Genomic DNA, 25742 nt, shown 5'->3' with positions numbered 1-25742 from the left:
GCTTAATCAAGCTTCAGTGAAGGGAGGGATACTTGGCACTCCCTACTTCACCATTCTCCATGACATTACTTTGTAAACCTTTTGTTTGTTTGTTTTTGTTTTTGTTTTTGAGACAGAGTTTCACTCTTGGTGCCCAGGCTGGAGTGCAGTGGCATGGTCTCAGCTTACTACAACCTCCGCCTCCTGGGTTCAAGCAATTCTCCTGCCTCAGCCTCCCAAGTAGCTGGGCTTACAGGTGCCAGCCACCATGCCCAGCTAATCTTTGTAATTTTAATAGAGACAGGGTTTCACCATCTTAGCCGGGCTAGTCTTGAACTTTCAACCTCAGGTAATCCACCCACCTCAGCCTCCCAAAGTGCTGGGACTACAGGTGTGAGCCATCGCAGCCAGTCAACTTTTTTTTAACCTTTAATATTTTTTCAACGGAATCACCAAAAAGTGTCCATTCTTAACCTATTAAAGTTTCATTTACTGCCTTAAATGTCAGCTTTCTTAAAATGTGAACGGTAGTTTACAAAAATATGTTAATATCCTGTAGGACACAAAATTTAAATTATATCTATTAAATCAAACTTATTGTCATTTATTCAAATATTTTATATATTGATTTTTCTTATTTGTTAGGGATGAATAATGCATTTAGTTCTCTTCTTGCTACTAAGTTTTTGCCTTTTCCTCGTATTTCTAGTTATAAGTTTGCACTTTTATGCTGTTATTCATCATACCAAAGTAAACAATTTCTAAATATTTATTGTGGCTTGTGCACTTTAGCTCTTTGTTCCATTTATGGTTTTTTCTCAGATTTTTATTTTGTCTCATTTTTAAAATACCATCTTCATTCTTTGTATTTTTTCAAGTCCATTTCACTTTTAACTTAAACATGTAATTTGTAGATGTCTCTAAAGTAGTGTATAGCTTCACTAGATTTTGTTCTATGACAAATTTATCATCACAAAATGTGACTATACTACTGTCCTTCTGCCTCATGCTTTGTTTTCTCACTTTCTTGCCCTTTTCCATTTTTTGTTCTAAGCTAAATGGTATGTTTTCCTTTATCCATTGATTTTAAGTTATTCCTGTTTCTGTTCTACAAGTTATTTCAATTTAAAAAATACATCTGAAGCCAGACACAGTGTTTATGCCCATAATCCCAGTACATTGGGAAAGCTGAGACACGAGGACTGTTTGAGGCCAGGAGTTCAAGACCTGTGACCAGCCTGTGTGACAAAGCGAGACCCCTGTCTCTACAATTTTTTTTTTAATTAGTTGGGCTAATTAATGATGGTGCACACTCATAGTCCTGGCTACTGGAGAGGCTAAGCCAGGAGGATCGCTTGAGCCCAGAACTTCGAGGTTATAGTGAACTGTGTTCAGGCCACTACATTCCAACCTACGTGACAAAGCAAGATTTTGTCTCAAAAAGAAAAAAGTATACATATATACACATCACACACACACACACACACACACACACACACACATATATATATAGCTGAACTCCTTTTTCTCTGATTGTCAATGTCAAAAATTAAATAACATCTATACTGGTGGTTCCAAGATAGCCAAATGGAGGACAGCTCCAGTCTACAGCTCCCAGCATGAGCAATGCAGAAGATGGGTGATTTCTGCATTTCCAACTGAGGTACCGGGTTCATCTCACTGGGGCTTGTCGGAGAGTGGGTGCAGGACAGTGGGTGCAGTGCACCCAGCATGAGCCGAAGCAGGGCGAGGCATCGCCTCACCTGGGAAGCACAAGGGGTCAGGGAATTCCATTTCATAGCCAAGCAAAACTGTGACAGATGGCGCCTGGAAAATAGGGTCACTCCCACCCTAATACTGTGCTTTTCCAATGGTCTTAGCAAACGGCACACCAGGAGATTACATCCCGCGCCTGGCTCGTAGGGTCCCAGGCCCACAGAGCCTCACTCATTGCTAGCACAGCAGTCTGAGATCGAACTGCAAGGTGGCAGCGAGGCTGGGGGAGGGGCGCCCGCCATTGCTGAGGCTTGAGTAGGTAAACAAAGCAGCCAGGGAGCTCAAACTGGGTGGAGCCCACCGCAGCTCAAGGAGGCCTGCCTGCCTCTGTAGACTCCACCTCTGGGGGCAGGGCATAGCTGAACAAAAGGCAGCAGAAACCTCTGCAGACTTAAATGTCCCTGTCTGACAGCTTTGAAGAGAGTAGTGGTTCTCCCAGCACACAGCCTGAGATCTGAGAACGGACACACTGCCTCCTCAAGTGGGTCCCTGACCCCCGAGTAGCCTAACTAGGAGGCACTCCCCAGTAGGAGCAGACTGACACCTCACATGGCTGGGTACCCCTCTGAGAGGAAACCTCCAGAGGAACGATCAGACAGCAACATTTGCTGTTCAGCAATATTTGCAGTTCTGCAGCCTCCGCTGCTGATACTCAGGAAAACAGGGTCTGGAGTGGACCTCCAGCAAACTCCAACAGCCCTGCAGCTGAGGGTCCTGACTGTTAAAAGGATAACTGACAAACAGAAAGGACATCCACACAAAAACCCCATCTGTACGTCACCATCATCAAAGACCAAAGGTAGATAAAACCACAAAGATGGGGAAAAAACAGAACAGAAAAACGGAAAATTCTAAAAATCAGATCGCCTCTCCTCCTCCAAAGGAATGCAGCTCCTCAGCAGCAATGGAACAAAGCTGGATGGAGAATGACATTGATGAGTTGAGAGAAGAAGGCTTCAGACGATTAAACTTCTCTGAGCTAAAGGAGGAAGTTTGAACCCATTGCAAAGAAGTTAAAAACCGTGAAAAAAGATTAGATGAATGGCTAACTAGAATAACCAATGCAGAGAAGTCCCTGAAGGACCTGATGGAGCTGAAAACCGTGGCACAAGAACTACGTGACGAATGCACAAGCTTCAGTAGCTGATTCGATCAACTGGAAGAAAGAGTATCAGTGACTGAAGATCAAATGAATGAAATGAAGTGAGAAGAGAAGTTTAGAGAAAAAAAAGAATTAAAAGAAAGAACAAAGCCTCCAAGAAATATGGGACGATGTGAAAAGACCAAATCTACGTCTGATTGGTGTACCTGAAAGTGACAGGGAGAATGGAACCAAGTTCGAAAACACTCTGCAGGATATTATCCAGGAGAACTTCCCCAACCTAGCAAGGCAGGCCAACATTCAAATTCAGGAAATACAGAGAATGCCACAAAGATACTCCTCAAGAAGAGCAACTCCGAGACACGTAATTGTCAGATTCATCAAAGTTGAAATGAAGGAAAAAATGTTAAAGGCAGCCAGAGAGAAGGGTCGGGTTACCCACAAAGGGAAGCCCACCAGACTAACAGCAGATCTCTTGGCAGAAACTCTACAAGCCAGAAGAGAGTGGTGGCCACTATTCAACATTCTTAAAGAAAAGAATTTTCAACACAGAATTTCATATCCAGCCAAACTAAGCTTCGTAAGTGAAGGAGAAATAAAATACTTTACAGAAAAGCAAATGCTGAGAGATTTTGTCACCACCAGGCCTGCCCTAAAAGAGCTCCTGAAGGAAGCACTAAACATGGAAAGGAACAACCAGTACCAGCCACTGCAAAAACATGCCAAATTTTAAAGACCATCAATGCTAGGAAGAAACTTCATCAACTAACGAACAAAACAACCAGCTAACATCATAATGACAGGATTAAATTCACACTTAACAATATTAACCTTAAATGTAAATGGGCCAAATGCTCCAATTAAAAGACACAGACTGGCAAATTGGATAAAGAGTCAAGACCCATCAGTGTGCTGTATTCAGGAAAACCATCTCACGTGCAGAGACACACATACGCTCAAAATAAAGGGATGGAGGAAGATTTACCAAGCAAATGGAAAACAAAAAAAGGCAGGGGTTACAATCCTAGTCTCTGATAAAACACACTTTAAACCAACAAAGATCAAAAGAGACAAAGAAGGCCATTACATAATGGTAAAGGGATCAATTCAACAAGAAGAGCTAACTATCCTAAATATATATGCACCCAACACAGGAGCACCCAGATTCATAAAGCAAGTCCTTAGAGACCTACAAAGAGACTTAGACGCCCACACAATAATAATGGGAGACTTTAACACCCCACTGTCAACATTAGACAGATCAATGAGACAGAAAGTTAACAAGGATATCCAGGAATTGAATTCAGCTCTGCACCAAGTGGACCTAATAGACATCTACAGAACTCTCCACCCCAAATCAACAGAATATACATTCTTCTCAGCACCACACCGCACCTATTCCAAAACTGACCACATAGTTGGAAGTAAAGCACTCCTCAGCAAATATAAAAGAACAGAAATTATAACAAACTGTCTCTCAGACCACAATGCAATCAAACTAGAACTCAGGATTAAGAAATTCACTCAAAACTGCTCAAATACATGGAAACTGAACAACCTGCTCCTGAATGACTACTGGGTACATAACGAAATGAAGGCAGAAATAAAGATGTTATTTGAAACTGAGAACAAAGACACAACATACCAGAATCTCTGGGACACTTTTAAAGCAGTGTGTAGAGGGAAATTTATAGCACTAAATGCCCACAAGAGAAAGCAGGAAATATCTAAAATTGACACCCTGACATCACAATTAAAAGAACTAGAGAAGCAAGAGCAAACACATTCAAAAGCTAGCAGAAGGCAAGAAATAACTAAGATCAGAGCAGAACTGAAGGAGATAGAGACACAAAAAAACCTTTCAAAAAATCAATGAATCCAGGAGCTTGTTTTTTGAAAAGATCAACAAAATTGATAGACTGCTAGCAAGGCTAATAAAGAAGAAAAGAGAGAAGAATCAAATAGACACAATAAAAACTGATAAAGGGGATATCATCACCAATCCCACAGAAATACAAACTACCATCAGAGAATACTATAAACACCTCTACGCAAATAAACTAGAAAATCTAGAAGAAATGGATAAATTCCTGGACAAATACACCCTCCCAAGACTAAACCAGGAAGAAGTTGAATCTCTTAATAGACCAATAACAGGCTGTGAAATTGAGGCAACAGTTAATAGCTTACCAACCAAAAAAAGTCCAGCACCAGACACATTCACAGCCAAATTCTACCACAAGTACAAGGAGGAGCTGGTACCATTCCTTCTGAAACTATTCCAATCAATAGAAAAAGAGGGAATCCTCCCTAACTCCTTTTATGAGGCCAGCATCCTCCTGATAGCAAAGCCTGGCAGAGACACAACAAAAAAAGAGAATTTTAGACCAATATCCCTGATGAACATCAATGCAAAATCCTCAATAAAATACTGGCAAACCAAATCCAGCAGCACATCAAAAAGCTTATCCACTATGATCAAGTGGGCTTCATCCCTGGGATGCAAGGTTGGTTCAACATATGCAAATCAATAAATGTAATCCAGCATATAAACAGAACCAAAGACAAAAACCACATGATCATCTCAACAGATGCAGAAAAGGCCTTGGACAAAATTCAACAGCACTTCATGCTAAAAACTCTCAATAAATTAGGTACTGATGGGATGTATCTCAAAATAAGAGTTGTTTATGACAAACCCACAGCCAATATCATACTGAATGGGCAAAAACTGGAAGCATTCCCTTTGAAAACTGGCACAAGACAGGGATGCCCTCTCTCACCACTCCTATTCAACAGAGTGTTGGAAGTTCTGGTCAGGGAGATCAGGCAGGAGAAAGAAATAAAGGATATTCAATTAGGAAAAGAGAAGGTCAAATTATCCCATTGTCTCAGCCCAAAATCTCCTTAAGCTGATAAACAACTTCAGCAAAGTCTCAGGATACAAAATCAATGTGCAAAAATCACAAGCATTCCTATACACCAATAACAGACAAACAGAGAGCCAAATCATGAGTGAACTCCCATTCACAATTGCTTCAAAGAGAATAAAATACCTAGGAATCCAACTTACAAGAGATGTGAAGGACCTCTTCAAGGAGAACTACAAACCACTGCTCAACAAAATAAAAGAAGACAGAAACAAGTGGAAGAACATTCCATGCTCATGGATAGGAAGAATCAATATCGTGAAAATGGCCATACTGCCCAAGGTAATTTATAGATTCAATGCCATCCCCATCAAGCTACCAATGACTTTCTTCACAGAATTGGAAAAAACTACTTTAAAGTTCATATGGAACCAAAAAAGAGCCCGCATTGCCAAGTCAATCCTAAGCCAAAAGAACAAAGCTGGAGGCATCATGCTATCTGACTTCAAACTATACTACAAGGCTACAGTAACCAAAACAGCATGGTACTGGTACCAAAACAGAGATATAGACCAATGGAACAGAACAGAGCCCTCAGAAATAATACCACACATCTACAACCATATGATCTTTGACAAACCTGACAAAAACAAGCAATGGGGAAAGGATTCCCTATTTAACAAATGATGCTGGGAAAACTGGCTAGCCATATGTAGAAAGCTGAAACTGGATCCCTTCCTTACACCTTATATAAAAATTAATTCAAGATAGATTAAAGACTTAAATGTTAGACCTAAAACCATAAAAACCCTAGAAGAAAATCTAGGCAATACCATTCAGGACATAGGCATGGGCAAGGACTTCATATCTAAAACACCAAAAGCAATGGCAACAAAAGCCAAAATTGACAAATGGGATCTAATTAAACTAAAGAGCTTCTGCACAGCAAAAGAAACTATCATCAGAGTGAATAGGCAACCTACGGAATGGGAGAAAATTTTTGCAATCTACTCATCTGACAAAGGGCTAATATCCAGAATCTACAAAGAATTCAAACAAATTTACAAGAAAAAAACAAACAACCCCATCAAAGAGTGGGCAAAGGATATGAACAGACACTTCTCAAAAGAAGACATTTATACAGCCAAAAGACCCATGTAAAAATGCTCATCATCACTGGCCATCAGAGAAATGCAAATCAAAACCACAATGAGATATCATTTCACACCAGTTCGAATGGCCATCATTAAAAAGTCAGGAAACAACAGGTGCTGGAGAGGATGTGGAGAAATAGGAACACTTTTACACTGTTGGTGGGACTGTAAACTAGTTCAACCATTGTGGAAGACAGTATGGAGATTCCTCAGGGATCTAGACTAGAAATTCCCTTTGACCTAGCCATCTCATTACTGGGTATATACCCAAGGGAATCTAAATCATGCTGCTATAAAGACACATGCACACGTATGTTTATTGCGGCACTACTAGCAACAGCAAAGACTTGGAACCAACCCAAATGTCCAACAATGATAGACTGGATTAAGAAAATGTGGCACATATATACCATGGAATACTATGCAGCCATAAAAAATGATGAGTTCATGTCCTTTGTAGGGACATGGATGAAGCTGGAAACCATCATTCTCAGCAAACTATCGCAAAGACAAAAACCAAACACTGCATGTTCTCACTCATAGGTGGGAATTGAACAATGAGAACACTTGGACACAGGAAGGGGAACATCACACACTGGGGCCTGTTGTAATTGAATTAAAATAAAATAAAATAAAATAAAATAAAATAAAAAAATAAAATCCCTTTTCTCTCCAAAAAATACAAAAAAAAAAAAATCTATAAGCCCTACCTGTGAGCAGAAATAGTTAGCTTGCCTTTTTTTTCTTCCTTGCTTTCATAATTTTCAAGGTTTTAATGACTTAGGATTTTAAATGTATATAAATATATATTTAAATGTATATTATTTAATATATTTAGCATTATTTATCTACTCTTTAGGGAATAATTTTCATAATCATACTAATAAAAATTGTTTGGAATTCTATGTCTTATATGGTCCATGGCCAGTTCTATGAAACCACAACTTCCTAATTCATGATATGATTATATGTCCAGAACCACTCGAAAAGATTCAAGTTTTTCCAAGAAGAGTTTATAAATAGCGTTGGACATTTTGGAGCCCCTGGGGTGGGTCTGAAAGTTTCTTTTACAGGCAGGGCCAATTTCTCCACTATGCTCAGTGAACACAGTGCCAAGAGCCTAAGATATTTTCAGGAACCCCTAAAAAAAATATTTTCTTTAAAAATTGGGAGAAAAAAATGAATGTGATCCAGCCTGGATTCTACTAGTCATTTTTTTTTTTTTTTAAAGGTGGGGTCTTGCTCTGTCACCCAGGCTACAGTGCAGTAGCTCAATCACAGCTCACTGCAACCTTGACTTCCCAGGCTCAAGCGATCCTCCTGCCTCAGACTCCAGAGTACTTGGTACTACAGGCGCACCCCCATGCCCAGCTAATTTTTTTTTTGTATGTGTATGGAGTTGGGATTTCACTGTGTTGCCCAGGCTGGTCTCAAGCTCTGGGACTCAAGCAGTCCTCCCACATCATCCTCCCAATGTGCTAGGATTACAGGTATGAGCCTCTGCAACCAGGTGTCTTTACAAAGATAACTTGTCATGTCTTTTTGTAAAGGAAGAGGCCCACCAAGGCAAAAGTGTCCAGGGCACAGGAGAGTCATGTGGCTCTGCATACAGGAAGGACTCTGCAGTCTTTCCCATCAAAACTCTGCAGACTTGATTCAATTGCCTTTCTACGCTATTGATTTAGAAAATGATGGATTTGGTTTATTGATATTTAATCCGCTCTTTTCATCCTGAATATTTTTTATATGCAAAACTTTACCAGCATGACTCTAGATGATTATTTTCTTATCATGGGTTTTATCTAATATACAGGAAAGACTCCAATGTGTTCCTTCAACTCAGGCAAGTTGATGTCCATTTATTTGATTATTGTTTCTGCTCTGTTGTTTTCTTTCTTGAATTTTTGTTTTGTATGCATCACATCTTCTAGACAAGTGCTCACAACTCTTATCCATTCTCTCATTTTAGATTGACCCCTGGGAAAATTTCTCAAGTTGGTATTTTTACTGATTAAATTCCTAGAGTCTCCAATTTGCTGTTTATTGCCTCACGCCACTGCCCTCCAGCCTGGGCGACAGAGCGAGACTCCGTCTCAATAAAATAAAATAAAAATAAAAAAATTAGCCGGACGTGATGGCAGGTGCCTGTAATTGGCATTTTAAATTTAACAAAGATTTCCTCTCCTTGCAGGATTTCCTGCTCTCAACTGTTTCTTCTTTGTGACAGGCAATTACCATAGAGGTAATTCTGTCTGGAATCTTGTTGCATATCTAGTCCATGTTTGTCAATGTTCTTTTCTGCAACTTTTATTAACAATATGCTATGGTCTGAATGTTAGTGTACTCCCAAGATGTATATGTGGAAACCTAATCCTCATTGCGATAGGAGGTGGGGACTTTGGGAGGTGATCAGATCATGAGAGCACAGCCCTCATGAATGGGATAGTGCCCCATAGTAGAGTTCCTCGTAAGGGGCTAAAGCGACCAAAGTTCCCCCTTCCATGATGTGAGGATAGATGAGTAAGTCATCACCTTCCCATCTGGAAGAGGGCCCTCAGCAAAACCTGATCATGCTGGCACCCTGATCTCGGACTTCCGGCCTCCAGAACTGCGAAAAATAAATTTCCGTTGCTTATAAGCCACCAGGTCTATGGTATTTTGTTATAGCAGTCTGAACAAACTAAGACACAAGAGTAATCATTTATTGTAATTCTTCAGTGCAAAGCATTTTTTAAAATGTGTTCAGTAATGATTTTCTCCTTTTTCTCAATTTATAGAGGAAGGAATTTGCTTATCCATCATTGGCATTTGAGATGATTTCTGCCTAAGAACATAAAAGCCACTGGTCATATCAGTCTGGCCCAAATTACAAAAAGAGGGCACATATTTGAATAAAGTATGGTATTACTTTGCTCTTTGAAAGCCAGCATTTGGAGACAGCAAACGGACTCTAGAACCAACAGCTATTAGAGCTTCTTCAAGGAGCTTCATCAGCATGTCCCAGAAATTCTTGTCTGTATTTTGGCCAGCAATTAGGCATCACTCAGGCCATAGCACCCACTCATTGTCTAGAAAAGTTGTTCTCAAAAGGAATCAGCCATGCACTCTGTTGGCCACTGACACCCAGGGCTGGCAGGAACACATGCCTCTAGGGGCTCATGCAGCCTGCAATGCCTGGTGAACTTCCAGGAGGAGAGGGTGGGATGGAGAAGAGTCTGTCAAGGCTCTGTGGCCTATCCTCTCTGCCAGCCCTAGCCCCACCAAGGAAGAGGACACAGGTCTTCAATTCCTTTTCTGTGTCCTTTGGGGCCAGCTGTGTTTCAGAACTCAGAACATAGAAAGGTAGACACAGGAGAAGGACAATTGTGATAACATGAAAGCATCTCGGAGAGCTAGTGTGGAGTGTAAGTTACACTTCCAAGATGTGTCACCTGAGGCCAGGAAACTGGAGCATCCGCCCAGTCATTAGTTAAGGGCTGGGGGGAAAGGTAAGGCCTACGTTCTCAGGTACTGTACTTACAGCACTTCCAATGATTCAGGCACAAAGTCTACACTAGCAGCCTTGAGGGCAGTCCTCCCAGAAAGGGCCTCAGGTCTCAAGAGCTGGCCCTGGAAAGTGAAAGCCCATGAAAACAAAATTCTAAAAACAGACCCCAGGGCTCTGGGCAGAGTATCTACACCGCCCACCATATGCACTCATGGACATCCCAGGCAGGTTTCAGACAACTTCTTAAAATCAAGAAAACATTCTGCAAATATAGGGAGAGTCCCAGTGAATGGGATAAAGTGTATAAAATGATATAAATCCTATTAGAGTTTTTCCACAGTTAAGGTATATTGTTATAAACTGTTTGGTGATGCCAGGCATGGTGGCTCATGCCTGTAATCTCAACACTTTAGGAGGCCGAGGTGGGTGGATCACCTGAGGTCAGAAGTGCAAAACCAGCCTGACCAACAAGGTGAAACCTCGTCACTAATAAAAATACAAAAATTGGCTGGGTGCGGTGGCTCATGCCTGTAATCCCAGCACTCTGGGAGGCCGAGGCGGGTGGATCATGAGGTTAGGAGTTCAAGACCAGCCTGGCCAACATGGTGAAACCCCGTCTCTACTAAAAATACAAAAAATAGCCAGGCATGGTGGCAGGTGCCTGTAATCCCAGCTACTCAGGAGGCTGAGGCAGAGAATTGTTTGAACCCAGGAGGCGGAGGCTGCAGTGAGCCAAGATCATGCCACTGCACTCCAGCCTGGGCAACAGAGTGAGACTCCGTCTCAATAAAAAATAAAATTAAATTAAAATTAAAAAATTAGCTGGACATGGTGGCAGGCGCCTATAATCCCAGCTGCTCAGGAGGCTGAGGCAGGAGAATCGCTTGAACTCGGGAGGCGGAGGTTGCAGTGAGCCGAGATCGCATCATTTCACCCCAGCCTGGGTGAGAGAGCAAGACTCTATCTCAAAAAATAAAATAAGAAATAAATAAACTGGTTGGTGAAATAATGTGATACAAACCATAAATGTAAATATTCTTTTTTTTTTTTTTTTTGACAAGAGTCTTGCTCTGTCGTCCAGGCTAGAGTGCAGTGGCGCGATCTCGGCTCACTGCAAGCTCCGCCTCCTGGGTTCACGCCATTCTCCTGCCTCAGCCTCCAGAGTAGCTGGGACTGCAGGCGCCCGCCACCACGCCCGGCTAATTTACTTTTGTATTTTTAGTTGAGACCGGGTTTCACCGTGTTAGCCAGGAAGGTCTCGATCTCCTGACCTCATCATCCACCCGCCTCGCCCTCCCAAAGTGCTGGGATTACAGGCGTGAGCCACCGCGCCCGGCCTGCTCTAATTCTTTCTTTAAGGAATCATTCATTATAACCTCAAGCTCCCGTTGAATCACACTAGGGTAAGTGCTTCCACCTCTGCATCTGAGAAGCATTGGTGTCATCTGGGGTTCTTGTCATCAGCAGGCTGGGGTTGGACATGGATGCTGGGCTGGGAGCACGTGCTCAGATGAAGCAGCCGCACCACGAATGATTTTTAAAACTCTTCCTGTGTCCTTGCTGTCACTAGTCATGTGTTTCTAAATAGTCTCTAACTGAGTAAACAGCCATCATCCCTTATTTACAGGTAAGTGAGAGCTGTCCAGGACAGAAATTAATCCATCACGCTTTTCACCATTTAATCCACTGAATTCTGTAATTCCTGTGTTCACAGAGTCATGACTATGATCCATCACAGTTCAGGTTATTCAGGTTACTTTTTGTGGCCAAATCAGTTTTGGTGCCAATTTTGATTGACAGCAAAAGCTATGCGTTTTCAAATCTATTCACATTTTGGAATCTCGGATATGAGATTGCAGCCCTGTACTAGCAGCGTTTCATTGAGATCCCTCCCACTTACCTCCCAAGCAAGCTGTTCGTTTACACAAGGGGAAGCCCAGGCAAGCCCCTCCTCCATCCAGCGGTACCAACCCTGCAGAGATTCCTCAACTTTCCAGAATGCGGGTGTCACGCTATAGCACTGGAGCAGGCTCTGGTTTTCTTGCCAGTGGAAATCAGGGAGAGGAAGAAATTAAACATGTGTTCTCAGATGATCCTCCTATCTAAAAGTCCTATTTATGGTATATAACCCTGGAAGTGTGAGGGGTTTTAAGAACCACATACTTTCCAATAAAGTCCTACTTTGCTAATCAAGACCTCTTTATTGCTACCAGAAGGTAATACATTCTCTCATATTAACTGCAATTAGCCTGCCAGTGTGTGAATATGAATTTGCTGTTTCATGTTGCTTGGACTCATTTTAGTTAAAAACACCTTTCCGAAGGCAAACTCTTTGAAGCTGCTACTGTGTGGTTTATCATATAGCTGGTGACTTTTATGTGTCAGGAACATTTATCTATTGTTAATTGATGCCAACCAATCATTCAAAGAACCAAATATAAGCACTGCTTCGGCAATTTGGAAATCAGAAGTTTTTTTCTGGATTTAGAGGACAAAACACTAATCCATCACTGTGTCTATCCAATTGGAAACAGCTCATTCTTCTATAGAAGCAAAATCATGAAAGAACTCTTACCAGGGAAAACATCAGCTTAGGAAAAATAGAAAGTTATTTTTCTCTGTTGCCTATCATAAAAAACAACCTCTGAATACTTATTGGTATGTCCAACAGAAATGACAGTCTCAGCACACTTGGTCTTAACTTAGTTGGTGGAAGGTTTAATTCACTGTAGGCCAGAGTTAAAAAGATGACCAGGAAACCAGGTTGGAATGCACTCCAATCTAGGCACAAAACTCTAAACCAGATCTTACATATGAAAAATTATCAGACCAGCAATGAAACTTTGGTCTTTATCTCAAGCTTTCACATAGCTTGGGACCCAAATTTTGGACAAAGAAAAGTTTTAGGATTAGAACCCAGGATAGCAAGAGCCTTGAAGCCAGGTAGCCCTGACTTCACCAATTCTGGGTCTAGCTTTGGAAATGTATTTCTATAAACTGTCTGCTCATCATGGAAGTGTGCCTCTTTCCATTTGTTGTGAAAATTAAATCAGAGAACTTTTTTTTTTTTTTGAGAGGGAGTCTCGCTCTGTCGCCCAGGCTGGCGTGCAGTGGTGCAATCTCAGCTCTCTGCAAGTTCCACTTCCCGGGTTCATGCCATTCTCCTGCCTCAGCCTCCCAAGTAGCTGGGACTATGGGCGCCCACCACCACGCCCGGCTAATTTTTTTTTTTTTTGTATTTTTAATAGAGACGGGGTTTCACCGTGTTAGCCAGGATGGTCTTGATCTCCTGACCTCGTGATCCGCCCACCTCAGCCTCCCAAAATGCTGGGATTATAGGCGTGGTGGAACCACCACGCCTAGCCAGAGAACATTCTTGAAAGCACTGAACACCATACTTGGCACAGAGAAGGCACTCAGAAGAGGTTGTCATCATTCGTCATGAAAGAAAAATTCTCACCCCAGGCATTGGTGATTCCTTCTTGTCAAAAGACCAAGAGATATTATAGCTATTACGCCCTCCTATCTCGTGTTTTCTATAGAAGTTGATTAGAAATGTGGCTTGCACACTGACGGTGCCCAATCAGCCATCAGCTTACACACAGACCAGCTGCAGGGCCAACCTGCTGGAGCCAAGCATGGTCAGAGCTCTTACCCAGAGCCACAGAGGAAGCGCTTTGCCTCCACACGCCTGACACTGAGTGGGGAGTCAGGACTCAGCTCCAGTAAGAGTCCTTGTCTTCAACAGAGCTCGCATAGGCAGTGGGACAAGGCAGCCAATGTCAAGTGTCGTAAGAGAAGTACAAAAATGAGAGCCTTGGGCTCCCTAAGTCCAGCATTTGGGCAGAGTCTTGAAAACAAAATTTGAAACAGTAATTAGAGGGTGAAATATTGCAGACTGAAGAAGAAGAAGGGTTGCTTCCCTGTCATCAGCAGAATTATCAGCAAAAGACAACACTGAGTAAACAGCGCCCGTTGGGCCAGGCTGGCCTCTGGGGTGTAGGTGTGCAACGTGAGGGTGCACGTGCACAAGCGCTTCTGTGTTCTGCTCCCTCTGGAATTTCAGCTTTGCTTCTCATTTGCCTCCTTACAGCATAAGTTTAGAAATACATTTAAAAAGGATTTTTCTGTCTGCTGAGGGCTAAAGGGAGAGTGGATGAAAATGCATTAAAATGATGCTTCTCCTTGAGCAATTTTTATGCATTCACTTGCTGTAACTTGAAAGAAGACCTCAAATCCCTTTGAGTGACCCAGAAAGAGACACAGGGCATAGAATCTCTTTTTTTTTTTTTTTTTTATCTGAGACAAAGTCTCACTCTGTCGCCCAGGCTGGAGTGCAGTGGCACGATCTCGGCTCACTGCAAGCTCTGCCTCCCGGGTTCATGCCATTCTCCTGCCTCAGCCTCCCAAGCAGCTGGGACTACAGGCGCCCGCCACCACACCTGGCTAATTTTTTCTTTTTTGTATTTTTAGTAGAGATGGGGTTTCACCATGTTAGCCAGGATGGTCTCGATCCCCTGACCTCGTGATCCGCCCACCTCAGCCTCCCAAAGTGCTGGGATTACAGGCATGAGCCACCGCGCCCGGCCGGAATCTCTTAATCTTCTCTCTCCTAAGGTACTGCTTTAGGAGAAGAGTGTGGGTCATTGCAGCTGCCACCGGCAGTCTTTGGCGGAGGTCAGTCCAGAAAGTTTCGCCCCAGCTGGAATATCTGTGGCTCCCAAATATTTCGCTTCTGGCTCAGCCTTCCTGCCTGTGCCAACCACGATGATTAAAAATGTGTCCAAAGTAAACCTCAGACAACTGGACCTTCCTCAGCAACGTGGGAGGCACTTGGTGTTAGAGGGTGGTCCCTGGGTTGCTGCAAACGTTGCCCCAGGTGCTCAGCAGCTGGCTGCAATGGCTCGTGAAATTCTATCCTTCCAGCTCCCAGCACGCTGAAAAGTAACCCAGGGAAGCCAACAGCCTTGTCCCACCTGTGGAAATTAATGGTGCCAGCTCAGCATATTGGCAGAGAAAGGAAATTTACACAGCAAACAAACTGCTGAAAAATTGGAAATATTTGCTTAACAGAAGCACATTGATTAAAGTCACTCCAAGATCAAACTACTCTCCCAGCCTGGGCAATTTCATCCCGGAGGGCAGCAGACTTATATCGGCAGAATATTGATGAAAAGCTCTCACTATGTCTAGATGTACCATATTAGGGGTGTTAATCTCAGAAGTGGCCCATAATTTTTCTTCTACACCCAGACTCTTCATTTGAAAGAGTTTAATTCCAATACAAATAGTAATAAGGAAATAAAAGCATTGATGTATGTCTTTCCAATATCCGTCTTTGGTAAGAACTTTTCACTTCTATGGTCAATTAAAGCTCATCTTAAATAAAAAGTTAAGCTCATTCCAGCTGACTTCCAAGGTTACTTGGTTTCTCAAATCTTCTCCAATTTCAAAAAAAATAAAGGTACAGCTAAAGCCACTCCTTAACAACAAAGACAAGCAAACCACCAAATAAATATGTACAGCATGAGTTATAATGAAGGAGAGAAATTAGCAATTCCAAGAAGGGTCCTTCAGCTGGTTCGTGAAGAGAAGGGCATTGGAGGGCTGGTCTGAGGTCAGCCAGATGCTTAGGGAAGTTCTTCAGGGGTTTGAAGAGGTAGATTAAGGTCTCCTCGGACCCCTGCTGCTGCCAGCTGAGACATTGATTCCTCATTACAGCCCTAACAATAACCCACATCCAATTTGCCAAAGGATTTGAAACAATCCATGAAGGGGCAAATATTTGCTTTGCACACTTCTGCTGCTTCTTTCGGTAAGAATAAAATTATTTGTTAAATGGATGAGTAATTGTGCATATTTGTGGAGTACATTTTGACGTTTCTATACATATAATTGTATAGATTATACATATAAGGGATACACAATTACAGCTAAATAGGAGGAAGAAGTTCTAATGTTCTATATCACTGTAAGATGACTATAGTTACCAATGATATACGGTTTCAAATAGCTAGAAGGAGGATATTAAATGGTCTCAACACACACATACAGAAAGATAAATGTTTAAGATAATGCATGTGATAATACAAGTGCACCTGAGCACTTGTATACTCTACTTCCGCTTCTTAAGGTCAGCCAGGATAAAACGGACTTTCTCAAACTCTGGCTCAGGTGGGCTTCCTTTGTGGCCCTCTCGCAAATGAAGGAGCCCAAATGCATGCTGGAAAAGAACACTCTAGTGTGGGCCTCTTCACCCCTGTACACCTACATATGCAGTAGCTGCAAGACCCAAGGGCTTCAGGGTCGCAAGAGAAAGCACCTGGGGGCCAGCTGACTGTAAGCCTGCTCTGCCCTGCCTCCAACAAACAGGATGCTCTGGGCTGCCCACCACTTCTTGCAGACCTGGAATCGCCCTCCCTTTTTCACTCCCAAGGGGAGCCCCCGGGCCACAGGAACATGCAATGCTTCCCTTTACTCAGCCACCTGTCTCCAGCCTAGGACAGTCTGAACTGGCAGTCTGCATACCTGAATTACGATGACAATGAATGCTCCAAGGAGGAACCCTCCGTGAGCAAATGGAAAGCTCCCTACACTCTGCCAGAAGTCATAGATCCACTCCTCCCACCCAATCGCCTGCCTCTGAAGAGAGTATGGAACCCGCCATGCCCGTGCACGCACACACACAGGATCAATACAATAGGCACTTAGATGGGATTTGAAAAGGATTTTGCTTATATTAACTCATCAGGAACAGGGGTGGGGGTGGGCAGGGAATGGCAATGATGGGGTGGAGGGAGGTAGAAAGTGTGGAGGCAGTGGGGCAGGGAGAGATGGAAGAACCTAAAGGCCAGGGGAGGGAAGCCACCATGCTCAAGCACCTGGGTTCCAGGTACTGCTCTGGGTGTGCTTTCTTCATTTATCTCACTTAATCCTCACAGCACTCCTGTGAGAAGCTTAGGTTCAACCCTGGCTGCACATTACAGTCACCTGGGAAATCTTTTAAGTAACACAGGAGCTGAGCTCCAACAACCTGGATCAACTGAATCAGAATCTCTACGGGTAGAACCCAGGTAACCATGGTTTTGTTGTTGTTTTGAGAGTCTCGATCTGTTGCCCAGGCTGGAGTGCACTGGTGGGATCTTCGCTCAGTGCAACCTCTGCCTCCTGAGCTTAATTGATCCTCCCACCTCAGCCTCCCAAGTAGCTGGGACTACAGGCATGCACCACCACACCTGGCTAATATTTGTAGTTTTTGTAGAGATGGGGTTTCACCACGTTGCCCAGACTGGACTCAGACCCCTGGGCTCAAGCAATCTGCCTGCCTGGGTGTCCCAAAATGCTGGGATTACAGGTGTGAACCACTGCACCTGGCCAGCCATGGTTTTTTGTTTTTTTGAGACGGAGTTTCACTCTTGTTGCCCAAGCTGGAGTGCAATGGCGTGATCTCAGCTCACCACAACCTCTGCCTCCTGGGTTCAAATGATTCTCCCCCCTCAGCCTCCCGAGTAGCTGGGATTACAGGCATGTGCCACCACGCCTGGCTAATTTGTGTGTTTTTAGTAGAGACAGGGTTTCTCCATGTTGGTCAGGCTGGCCTCGAACTCTCGACATCAGGTGATCCGCCTGCCTCGGTCCCCCAAAAAGTGCTGGGATTATAGGCGTGAGCCACCATGCCCAGCCCCAGCCACGGTTTTTAAAAGCATCCCAGGCAATTCCACTGAGCAGCCAGGATTGAGAATCGCCATACCAAAGAACCTCTGAGCTCCCTTTCCACTGCTATATTATGAAATACTGCCCTTCCCTCACACCCTGCACCCCTGACTCTAGACCTGTCTAGACCTATAGCCAGGCAATAAAATGCCACCCAGAGAACTGGGGATTTTTGCTTTGCAAGTTTCGGTAAAGAAGTGAATTTGAATCAAATTTTACTTTCTTAAACTCTTTAAATTCCTAAGGCTTGTTTCAGTCCTGATAATATAAGATCACATATCTTAGAAGATTTGCAGGCTTGGGGATAATTTCTTTTTCCCTTTTCACCTAGATGTGGAGCTACTGCACTAGAGCTCGCTCCTCGTTTGATTATGACATGCAGTGAGCAGCCAAATGTCATTTCGAAGAATAATTTTTTTTGGCTTAGGAGAAAATGCATGCTCTAGTTCCTGATAATTGATTTGCAAGGTTCCAATCTAAGTAGCAAATTGCTCCTTTTACCCAGGTATTTCATATCTTATATGGGCACTTAGATAGAAAACTCAATATTCCTTATGCTGACCAGGAAATGGCAGGAAAAATTGCAGTTTAAATTTTGGATCCTTTCTCTATTTATATTTTAATATCATTCTAAGAAGTCTTGATTACAAATATATCAGGGCAGTTAAAAAATAATAATGTAATAGTGTCTTTTAAGTGGCCTTGTTTCCCCAGGAAAGGCTCAGCCCTCTCTCTAGCCGTGTAATTAATCCTGATAATAATTCCACCTGAGCCCAGGAGTGAGTCAAGCTGGAGGACTTTAATTTACCATCAAGGAAAACGAGAGCCTGAGGTTTGCTCAGCTGTCAGTGATGGAACCAGGGCAAGAAGCCAGGCTGCCTCAGCACCAAAACAAGACAAAGAGCTGGAGACCCAGGGCAGGATTCCCAGCTTTCCGGCCCCGGCTCGGAAGCTTGTTCCAAACATAAAACTCTGAGAAAAGCCACGTCCTCCCCTCTGCAGGCCACGGTTCTCTCCTTCATAAAAAGAACAGGTTTGCGGGCCGGGCACAGTGGCTTATGCCTATAATCCCAGCACTTTGGGAGGCCGAGGCGGGTGGATCACAAGGTCAGGAGATCGAGACCATCCTGGCTAACATGGTGAAACCCCGTCTCTACTAAAAATACAAAAGATTAGCCAGGTGAGGTGGCGGGCGCCTGTAGTCCCAGCTACTTGGGAGGCTGAGGCAGGAGAATGGCGTGAACCCGGGAGGCGGAGCTTGCAGTGAGCCGAGATTGTGCCACTGCACTCTAGCCTGAACAACAGAGCGAGACTCCGTCTCAAAAAAAAAAAAAAAAAAAAAACAAACAAACAAACAAAAAAACAGGTTGCAGGAGAGAATCTCTGGTGCTCTGGTGTCTTTTCCAGCATTAACGCCCTGTAGCCTGAGCAGTGGTGAGGTACCAGCCTCAAGGTCAGGCCAACCCAGGCTTGACGGCCAACTTAGCCACTTAGCAGCTGAATGGCTTCAACTATCATTTTCATCAATTGTAAAATTAAAACAATAAACAGCTGCCATCACATAAAGTTGTTGCTGCCACTAATGTGTCAAAGTGTGGGAGATACTCAGCCCAGCAACCGGCATGGTGAGTTCGTTAAGCTCCCTGGGAAGGTTTGCTCTTATGGAAAATGGGACCAACCCACAGTCTTGTCTTTCTAACTGAACTCCCTGGTCCTTCTGTTATCTTCTCAAATTCACCACTAGATTATCCAGAAATACTCTGGACTTTGCTCGAGTGACCTCCCTAAGCAAGACAGGAAACCTTCCAAACTGGCCCCACACCCCTGATGGGTTAGGTCTGGCAACTCCAACATCCACGTGCATTCTGCTGTCCAGAGACCACTGCCCAAGAACACAGTAGCTGTGGGCTGCCCCCACTGCTGGGGAGAGGCTCTGTTCAGAGCTCATCTCTCTCTCTCTCTCACTCTCTCTCTGTCTCTCTCTCTCTCTCGTGTGTGTGTGTGTGTGTGTGTGTGTGTGTGTGTGTGTGTGTCTCACCCCCTCCCTTTCTCCACTTTCCCAAATCATTCATTTTTACCCACTTTATACTCCATTTTCTTCCTGGCTCCTCCTTTACAGCTTCTGACCTTTTGTCCCCTTCTCCTATGAAGGGCAACACCTTGCTCCCAGGACTTGAGCTTAGCCCTTAGATGACACTAATTGCAGCTCTTTCAGGCACATATTTTGCCCCAATCTCTGCAGCATCACATCCCAACACAGATTGCCCTTAGTGCCTCTTCTGAATGAATCTCAGGTCCTTCAAAAGGATCTGGCCAAAACCATCCCACAAAAACTACAGAGGGGCAGGCAGTCCAGAAAGGGGAGAAGGCAATGAAATACCAGAGCTAGAATCCCTGCCATCTCCGAATTGATAGGAAATATAAAACTATCCCATCCAGCATCTCATCTGATGATCCAAAACCTACACCACAGCTCTACCAAATGGTCCCCAGGATGGTTTTGGTTCATGTCCAATAATAAGGAATGCTTTACTGATCAACGATAGGTCCTTCACTTCTAGACAGCTCTGATCATTACAAATCCCTTCCTTAGACCATCTTCCTGTGGCGCCTCCCTCTGTAGAACTGGTTTGTTGGTGAAATGGGATCCCAATGTATGTGACCTTTCTTTGATACGTCAGCCATGTCTTTCACTCATAGGTGTTTTCTCCCATCTCAAAGGGCTTTGGCCATCCTTGTCCTTCTTTAAGGAATTTGCTACCCTGGGTCCCACCCCCCAAGGCACTGGGTGTGGCATGAGCAGAATATAAGAGAGAACTCTCCCACCCCTGCTTTGAGCATCTGTATCTGCAAACACTGCCTGGCCCGACGCAGTCCCATCCTGCAGTGTGCTCATTTGAATGTGTTCTCTATCACATTGTTGGGTCCTTCCAATTTGGCATTTGGGTAAATGGTTTTTTGGACCCAGGTATTAGATTTCATTCTTATCTCTCCTTTTATTTCTATCTCATCTTGGTCTCCTGCAACACAATGAATGGAGACATTGAGTCAGTATCACCAGGGAATTCTCAGACATGAGGTCCTCGGAGCCCAGTGGTGGTCAAACCTGCCTCCCCAGGTATAAGACTGAATCTCACCTTCAGATCTCACTTTTGGATCGGCCCTTGAATCCACAGACACAGCACTCAAAGGGACCTCGGGTCATAGAATTTAACTCTCCCATTTTTCTGTTAAGGAAACGAGCTAAAGACTTCCTATGGCATATTTGCTAGGGACCTGAAGTTTGCAAATCTGGGTTTAAATCCGGGCTTACTTTTTACTGTCTAGATGTCCTTGAGAAAGTGTATGAGCTTCCTAGGACTACTGTAACAAATTACCACAATCTAGTTGGCTTAAAACAACAGAAATTTATTCTGTCACAATTCTGGAGACCAGAAGCCTGAAGTCAAGGTGTGGTGAGGTTGGTTCCCTCTGGAGGGTCTACAGGAGAGTCTGTTCCATGCCTCTCTCCTGGGTTTTGGTGGCTTCTGCCAACCATGGATGTTCCTTGGTAAGGATGTTCTTGCTAAGGAACTCCAATCTTTGCCTTGTCTTCACATGGCTGTCTTCTCTGTGTGTCTTTGTGTCAAACCTCCCTCTCCTTCGCTGTAAAGAAAAGCCCACCCTAAATCCAGGAGGACTTCATCTGGAGATCCTTAATTATACGTATAAAGACCGTATTTCCAAGTAAAGCCACAATCACAGGAACTAGGGTTTAAGACTTGGACAGAACTTTCTGGGGACACTATTCAACACATTGCACTTAGTAATTTTCTTTCCCATGAGTGAAATGGGCATATTTGAACCCTGTTGGAGGTAACACACTTCGTGCAACTCCTGGCATGTGAAAGTTCGTAATTTAATCCTATGTAAACTATAAACATTATGGTTATCATTATAATTAGTAAATGTTTTTGTGAGGTCAATGAATTAGTAGTGGCAGTGAGCGCACGCCCTCTGACCCCAAGCCCAGTGCTTTCCCGGAATTCCCTTTCGCTGTTACGGGAGAGTAGCCGAGCCCCTCAGCCTCAGGTATTTTCTCTTTCCATGTTGAGTTGTCTGAATTGTAACACTCAGGGCCAGCTTGGAAGACTGGAGAAACCAGCAGCCTGTGTGGGACTTGAAGAATCAGAGGCAGAAGCCATATCCAGCAAATTGATGCGTAGCTTAGTCACAGATCCTAGGATGCAACTGCTAGATAGTGAATTGTGATGTTTAACTTCCAAACTGGAGAGGTTCCCCATTCCCCTTATCCCCAGCCTTGGGGCGATGTGATCCTTCCTGACTGGTCACGGGAGCAACCTCATTCCAATGCAATCACGATGGTGGCTCATGCCTCAGATTTCATACCTAGTGTTGCTTAACGCCCCCGCCTCCTGCAAAGACCCCAGCCTTGCTTAGGGAGTATCCTCTCTTCTTTCCATTCCTGATTCCCCCATCTTCACTCCTCAACCACCTTCCTGACCCCACCTGCCATTCTTCCAATCATTATTCCAGGCAGAGCAAGTAGGCCTATACTTTCATGCAATCACCACACTTACAACCCACATTTTCAATAACATCAAAAGTGCTTTTGTCCACAGAACAAAGAAGTATATAAACAATTGGAAAGGAGGGTTCTTTCTACAAGAATTAGCTACCAATTAGACGGTCATTTGCTGGAAGTACTGGATCTAGGGGAACCTGCCTATCCTCATATTCTTGACATCTATGATACACAGGGGGTTTGCGGCAGTGCCCCCAAAACTCCACTCACCTCCACTAGGATGCCCTAAAACATTTCATTCTACCATTCCATCATCTGGTGGCTTTTTCCCACCCCAGTCTCAGCCCCCAACCCCATCCTGCCTCTGCCTCCTTATCCTCTACTCATCTTTCAATTCCTGGCTCAGATGTCACTTTCTCAGGAAAGCCCCTCATCCCCTATAATATCCTCTTTCACATCACTGTGCTCTCCTTCACGGCACTGAGCACACTGTGAAATTATATGTTTATCTGTGCAATTATTTGATTAATGTCCAATAATGACAGGTAAGCCCCAGGTAACAGATGTGTTCATTATTTTCGCCACTGTATCCTGGAACACACAATAAATGTTTGATAAGGCTTAATGAATGAATGAATGAATGAATGAACGAATGAATGAATGGAAAGCGCCTGATGGGTTACAACATTCCTATATTATGTATTGCCTTGAAATCTTTCTCTAGTTTACACACATGCATACAACCTCATCCAAAGCCTCTGTGTGTGGAAGAAAGGTAATTAAAGGCAGAGCACAGTTACTCACTCCTGTAATCCCAGCGCTTTGGGAGGCCAGGAGTTCTAGACCAGCCTGGGCAACATGGAAAAACCCCAGCTCTACAAAAAATACAAAAATGAGCCAGTCTTATTAGCCCGTCTCTAAATAAATAAATAATACAATTTTTAAAAAGGTAATTAAAGAATGAAGTTGGGATGAGGGCACTGTTTATACCACAGACAACTTCTGGTCAAATATTAATACCAGCATCTCTTCAAAATACCCTGCTCCAGGCCCTTGAACCCTGGCCAGCGTGGGAATGTAACTGACAACCCACCTTTGGGAACACGCTGGGTTCTGGAGCATCCTGTGAGGCTGTTCCTCACTCTCTGCCTTGCCACACTACTTTACCTCCCAGCCTACCAGACAAATTTCAAATAATGGCATTCGCAGCAACCTGGATGGAATTGGAGACCATTATTCTATGTGACAGAACTCAGGAATGGGAAACCAAACACTGTGTGTTCTCACTTATATGTCGGAGCCAATCTATGAGGATGTAAAGGAATAAGAATGACACATTTGACTCTGGGGACTCAAAGGAAGGGTGGGAGGGGGTGAGGGATAAAAGACTACACATTGGGTACAGTGTACGCTGCTTGGGTGATATGCGGTGCATCAAAATCTCAGAAATCGCTGCTAAATAACTTATTCATGTAACCAAATACCACCTGTTCCCCAAAAACCTACTGAAGTAAAAAAAATTAATTTAAAAAATAAAAATAAATATTACTTACCCATTAAAAAGCTAGTCGTCTTCTCTTATACCTTTGTGGTTATAGCCTCACCACCCCAGGGATTAGGCAGATGTTCCTAAGTGGAAAAGGAAAGGAAAAATGGGATCAGAATCTCAGGGACACCTTCAACTCCAATTGCCACTCCCTGCCTCACCACCACCAAGCCCTCCATCCCTTACACAGCAAGATCAAAGGTCTGAATCCGGAGACACCAGCCTGAGTTCCAACCAAGGTGACTGATCATGAGAAATGTCTGAGACTGGGAAGGGGGTCAAGCAAGTGTGATCAGGTAGGTGCTGTTTAAGGCTTAAATATCCCCAAGATATTATGATATCATACCCACCAAAAGAGAGCCTTAAATAACAGTAACAAAAAAAAAAATCTGTTAAATCAATCCCAGTGCCTTCTGCTTAGGAAAGGAAACACCCCGGGGTTAGGACGGCCATGAAAGCAGCATGACTCACCAGGGGGATATGTGTTAATCACCTCTTCCCGAGCTCCTGTCCCTCCCCTCCACCCGCTTCTCTTGCTCTCACACACAGAAAGGCATAGCAATCACTTCAACCATCGAAGGCCTGGATTCTAGGCTGCTGCCAAGAGAAACAGCCCACAAACAGGGAAGGGGAAGGTGGAGGCATCGGGATTTCACGCCACAGAATGTGTGCATGTGGGCGGACATGGTCTAAAACAATGGGAGAAACTCACTTTACAACTTTAATGGGGCAATAGCCCTCCTGTTAACATGATCGTTATCTGATGCTATTTATTTGGGGTCTATAAGGTATAGAAGAAAAATGTGGTTACACAGACACCTGTTTGCTCTATTCAAGGCTTTGAGGAGGGAAGGGACGACCCTGTATTGAGCAACAACCTGGGTCCTCTGCTGTGAACACATCCCTGCCTGGAGGCACCCTCCCCTCCTTTTACAATGAAACTGAGGCTTCGAGAAGGAAAGCAACACGGGTTCCACCACAGAGTTACTTAGAGCCAAAGTTGCAATCAACGTCTGTCACATTTTAAGCCCTCTGCCCCAACACCTCTTCTTTTGATGTAGGGACAAATCACCCTCATGTGAGGAGGAGCCCAGCACACACCGATAATTCCATGCTTCAATGCCTTTCGTCACCTCAGCTGATAAATACTTGTTCTGACTGAGCAAACACACAAAGGAAACAAACAGATGGGCACAGAGTCAGTGAGAACTGATCGGGTCCCATTTGTCACGACCCCATTTTAGAAATCACCGTAGCAGGATATTAAACGTGACTCTTTGTCTCAGCATTTCAGTTTTTTTTGGCAGCAGTCCCAGAGGCTGCCATGTGCCCCCATTAAATCACATGGTGGGTTCTCCTTCTCATGTGCCCCCGTTAAGTCACATGGTGGGTTCTCCTTCCAGGGGCCACCAAGCGCCTTCTGCCCACGTGGACTGGTGTCACCATCAATTTCCCCGAAGGCATGGAGTTGGCTGTGGAGGTTCCCACCCATCTCCACGGGGGTGGGGGGGGGACTGCAGTGTCTGTCCCTTCACCTCAAGCCGGTGGAGCAACATCAAAAGTATTAACACAGAATTTGAGGGTCGCAGT

This window comes from Nomascus leucogenys, chromosome 6 (genome assembly GCF_006542625.1).
Source record: "Nomascus leucogenys isolate Asia chromosome 6, Asia_NLE_v1, whole genome shotgun sequence".
NCBI lineage: Eukaryota > Metazoa > Chordata > Mammalia > Primates > Hylobatidae > Nomascus > Nomascus leucogenys.
This window is presented reverse-complemented; position numbering follows the sequence as displayed.